This window comes from Schistocerca piceifrons, chromosome 7 (assembly GCF_021461385.2).
Source record: "Schistocerca piceifrons isolate TAMUIC-IGC-003096 chromosome 7, iqSchPice1.1, whole genome shotgun sequence".
Taxonomy (NCBI): domain Eukaryota; kingdom Metazoa; phylum Arthropoda; class Insecta; order Orthoptera; family Acrididae; genus Schistocerca; species Schistocerca piceifrons.
The window spans coordinates 227,116,395-227,122,394 of NC_060144.1; positions in this window are offsets into that span (position 1 = coordinate 227,116,395).

Sequence of the window (6,000 nt, forward strand, 5' to 3'; positions counted from 1 at the left end):
CCCGTCGACCTGGGACCGGACCGCAGCGAAGCACGGATGCACGCCAAGACCGTAGGATCCTACGCAGTGCCGTAGGGGACCGCACCGCCACTTCCCAGCAAATTAGGGACACTGTTGCTCCTGGGGTATCGGCGAGGACCATTCGCAACCGTCTCCATGAAGCTGGGCTACGGTCCCGCACACCATTAGGCCGTCTTCCGCTCACGCCCCAACATCGTGCAGCCCGCCTCCAGTGGTGTCGCGACAGGCGTGAATGGAGGGACGAATGGAGACGTGTCGTCTTCAGCGATGAGAGTCGCTTCTGCCTTGGTGCCAATGATGGTCGTATGCGTGTTCGGCGCCGTCCAGGTGAGCGCCACAATCAGGACTGCATACGACCGAGGCACACAGGGCCAACACCCGGCATCATGGTGTGGGGAGCGATCTCCTACACTGGCCGTACACCACTGGTGATCGTCGAGGGGACACTGAATAGTGCACGGTACATCCAAACCGTCATCGAACCCATCGTTCTACCATTCCTAGACCGGCAAGGGAACTTGCTGTTCCAACAGGACAATGCACGTCCGCATGTATCCCGTGCCACCCAACGTGCTCTAGAAGGTGTAAGTCAACTGCCCTGGCCAGCAAGATCTCCGGATCTGTCCCCCATTGAGCATGTTTGGGACTGGATGAAGCGTCGTCTCACGCGGTCTGCACGTCCAGCACGAACGTTGGTCCAACTGAGGCGCCAGGTGGAAATGGCATGGCAAGCCGTTCCACAGGACTACATCCAGCATCTCTACGATCGTCTCCATGGGAGAATAGCAGCCTGCATTGCTGCGAAAGGTGGATATATACTGTTCTAGTGCTGTTCCAACAGGACAATGCACGTCCGCATGTATCCCGTGCCACCCAACGTGCTCTAGAAGGTGTAAGTCAACTACCCTGGCCAGCAAGATCTCCGGATCTGTCCCCCATTGAGCATGTTTGGGACTGGATGAAGCGTCGTCTCACGCGGTCTGCACGTCCAGCACGAACGCTGGTCCAACTGAGGCGCCAGGTGGAAATGGCATGGCAAGCCGTTCCACAGGACTACATCCAGCATCTCTACGATCGTCTCCATGGGAGAATAGCAGCCTGCATTGCTGCGAAAGGTGGATATATACTGTACTAGTGCCGACATTGTGCATGCTCTGTTGCCTGTGTCTATGTGCCTGTGGGTCTGTCAGTGTGATCATGTGATGTATCTGACCCCAGGAATGTGTCAATAAAGTTTCCCCTTCCTGGGACAATGAATTCACGGTGTTCTTATTTCAATTTCCAGGAGTGTATTTATTCATTTATTTCTGATATCATCTTGAGCTTTCATAAACCCTTCCTTCCTGCTTCTGATATATATTTGAAAATTGCCATTTCACTGTACTTGCTATTAAAATTCTAATAAAGCGGAATTTGTAATTAATATTATACAGTTTCTATAAGAAGTAATTAAGGCGTCGAATGTCGACTTCAAGTTATAAGTTATCCTCTTTCCCCCTGCTCTGACGAGATTCTTTTTCTTGGGGTCCTTAGGAATTACTCAGAATATGATATGCTGGTACTTATTACATGGGAGAACTAAACATAAGCCATCTTCGTACTTCTGTTTCTCATAAATTAATATTTATTCCTTTTCGTTATTATACGTTGTTATATACCAAAATCTGTGTATCATAACGAAATTAAATTTCTCTGTTCTTTTACATTATGACCACTGCAACTTAAAATTTCTACGTTTTGCAAGCATTATCGTGTATAGATACCTAAAATGGCATTACCACACGGCGCTGTTACAAGAAGTGAAGTGAAGTAAACGAACCAAACTACACCCACACTTTTCTTACTTTTCTTTTTCACGTTTAATAAATAGGATGTACTAAAGATGAGACCGCAGCCTGGAAGTACAGAGCAATTCCAGCTTCGTCAAACCTTTATAGACACCACCAATCATTTTACATATTTATATATTTCTGAACATTTTTAGTGAAGCTGTTTTTTGCACAACCGTGCATTCGCTTTGCACTGGAAATATTTTCGGCTGTATATTAGTTTAGTGTTTAAGTTCGTACGTTTTTGTTTTACATGTTGGTATTCCGGTTGCAATGGGTTTATTTATCAGTTGTCATTTTTTATTTGTAGTTTGTTGTTGCTATTTTGAGTTTAGATACTGCCATTTTGTCGTTAGGCAGTGAGTGGAGCTTGGAAATTAGAAAATGGAATGCCAAGTGGATAAATCGGAACATTTCCTACATATTCTTCTGTTGAGTTCAATAGAGGCGTGACAGCACAGGAGCAGCCAAAACATTTGCGCCGTGTATGGGTTAATGTCACTGGACAGAGTGCGGCAAGATAATGTTTTCTTCGTTTTAAGGAGGATCGTTTTGACATTAGTAACTCTCTACGTTCAGGAAGACCTTCAGAGTTTAATGAAGATTTTTTAAGCGCATTAATACACAATGATCCACGTCATTGTACCCACGAAGTGGAAAATGTGACGAACTGTGGTCATTCCACCAGCGTGTGACATTTTCATGCGATGGGGAAGGTTCAAAAATCTAGTGAACGGGTACCGCTTGCTATAAGCAAAAATCACAAACATCAGCGTGTGGCCATAAGTGCATCTCTGCTTGTTCATCATCAATTGGTTCGTGAACCATACCGACCAATCCTGTCTTGCATCATTACTGATGACGAGAAATGATGTCTGTATCCTCACATAAGGAAAAGAGAGGCATGGTAGAGCTCAAACAAGGAAGCAACTTCTCTTACAAAGACCTGCACACACCCATAAAATACAACATTATGCATCTGGTAGAACAGCGACTGTGTGGTGTAAAAAGAATTGCCTCCCGAGGTGTGACCATCACTGCTCACATTTATTGCCAACAACTGACACATCTTGCAGATGCAGTTCAGGATCAACAGCCAGGAAGACGGGGTGAAGTGGTGCACTCCACGATAACGTTCGGGCCTATTCTGCTGGACTGACAAAAAGCACTGTAGATCAGCTTGTTTGGGAAACCATTCCACACCCTCCTTATTCACATGATCTTGCGCCCTCAGTTTTTCACCTTCTTCGCTCTCTATCGAGCAACTTTCAAGGAACTTACTTGCCGGATGAAAATACGCTCCGAACATGGCTATACGAGTTCTTCGCCAAAGAACGATTCCTGTAGTGGCAGAATCGAAAAGTTATTCCAGCTTTGGCAGACTGTTCTAAATAGTGAAGGAGGATATATTGTCGATGACTAATAAATTCTGTGTTACACGTATCTGATGTGTTTATTATTAAACTTACAGGAAAATTCTACGAACTTACGCACCGACCCAATATTGCACATTTCTGATACATATTTTAATTGATTCAGTGTATTTCCCTCTTTAGTCTGTCCGAAACAATCAAGAATTTGATCACAACCAATATTACTAGGCAGTGATTCTACCTCAACATCAGGCCGCACCGTGACAGAAGACATTGATAGTTGTACTTCTATATCTTGATATGTTCGTGAAATGTGGTACATTACGTTGCGTGGAATACCCTGTGTGAATTAGGAATTATCATTATAACACAGCTATGGAAATCTGCGATATAATTCAGTGTATATGACCATTTGTGTGTCCGAGCAGTGCGTTTCCCACACGAAAAGTAGACAAATGCCACATTAACTTTATAACATTATATATCAGTGAGCTAATGCTTGACACTTCGTTAGAAAGTAATCGTTGAGTGGAATTGTGTGTCTTAAATCCGATATTTATTATAAGCTATGAAGTTTGTTTTCTGAGAATTCTCTCGTACACAAAGTCCTATGTAATCTAGAAATGAGACTTGAGAATTTATCTGTTATTTCACAACTGGACAATATTTCAATTGCTACAATTAAAGAAACATTTCTTAATTGCAAATCTTTACCTGTATCCATGTACAGACATCGCATAGCTCTCTCACTATGAAACTGATTAAGCGTACGAACGATGGCCTTCGCATTCGTATCTTGCGCCTATCTCTATTACAATCATAAAATGAAAAGTACTGCGACAGGCTACGGTGAGAGGTGCGGTTCAAACGCGCTGAAGCGGCGAGAATGACCTTAGCTTTGCAGTTGCAACTGGCTATGTACTGCAAACTGTTGCTCTACTGTGCTGCTTTCGCAAGAAATGACATTATATGGGGTAGCTGTTGTAGGTATAGAAGGTTCTACATATTCTAACATTTTTCAGCTGTATACTAATCACTTATTCGAGATGAAAATAATTCTTAAAATGTAGTTTCGCGGTTGAACGAAAAAAAAATTGACACGCACGTAGGTAGGTGAGTTAAAATTAAAGATAAAATTAAATTAAAAAGTTCTAGAGCTAAGAAACACTACTGAAGCCAGATTACTAAGGGATGCTCTTCACTACACGGTAAAATACTCCCTCGAAGTCATGGTATTTCGAAGAACTTATGGTTAAAGCCAAAAGCCAAGTAGATAGACGAATAAATAAACAGAAGATGCATCTGAAAATGGTCTAAGCAATAACTGATGATGATATTTGGTTTATGGGGGGCTCAATTGCTTTGTTATTAGCGCGGATACAAATTACCAGTCTCTGTCAATGTCCAGTCTCGCCACGTTCCCTAATGATGATGAAATGAGCAGGATAACATGAACACACAGTCCCCGGGCGGAGCAAGCCCCGTACCCGGTCAGGAGTCAAACCCGGGACCCTGTGATGCAGAGACATCAACGCTAGCTGGTAGACCACGAGCTGCGGGCAGCAATAATTGACTACTCATGCTCACCCACATTATTCGGATGATTTGACATATTTTGCGAGAAAATCGTAATTATGGCCTTAATCTCTCCAGTGACTGTTACACTTTCTAAATTAATAAGTTCTTCAAGATTTTTTGGTTCTTGTTGAAAACAAATTTTCGCATTGTCTCCGATATTTATGCATATAATTCTACGATGCAGTTTCAGACTTAACGTCTGGTCAAAAGACAGTACAGATAGTATAGTGTTAAGTAAATCTTATGCCTTTCAAACACGTCAATGAATTCTTTCTGAGATACTTTCCCTAACAATGAATTTAAACAATTTGCAGTTGTTAAAAATTACTTTATTAAGTCTATAGCTGGTTTCAGGCATATGAGACTACTTTCATGGGAAACTGCTATTGTTAATGCATAGCAAGATGGATATGTTTAAATAGTTTACACTGTAGGAGACAATAAACAAAGCGCAGGCATGAGCAGCATATGTTCCAAAAGAATATATAACTTAATATCTAACAATGATGTATAGAGAAGCAACGTCAAATGTTTAAAATAAGTAAAAGTCGGTGGATTTAAGAAATTAAGTGCCGAATGACGTCCAGGGAGAGACGCTGCGTTGTGATTGTGAAAAACAGTGCAGTTTCTAAAGTTAAATTTTTGGCATAAGTTACCAGTTATCTTAAAAACTTCAGAAAACAAATTACCTCAGAAAGTAATGACTTTATAAAAGCAGTTATTATTATTTTATTATTTGACGTTGCTTCTAAAAATGGTTCAAATGGCTCTGAGCACTATGGGACTTAACATCTGAGATCATCAGTCCCCTGGAACTTAAACCTAACTATCCTAAGGGCTACAACACATCCATGCCCGAGGCAGGATTCGAACCTGCGACCGTAGCAGTCGCGCGGTTTCGGACTGAAGCGCGTACAACCGCTCGGCCACCGCGGCCGGCCGTTGCTTCTCTACAGCACAATAAGCTATGAGATAAAAGTTATTTCTGTACTTATATCACACGTATATAAACTGTATCAGTTGTATTAATAATAGCAGTCTCACATCCACTTGAAAATCTCCTGATACGACGGCCAAAATCGGCTGCGGATGTAATAAAGTTCTTACTAGCAACGAGAAGGGCTCTTCATTATTTGACTATACAGTTACAGGATCAGCACCTTCTGGACATCGAAAATGTAATAACGTTCCATTCCGAT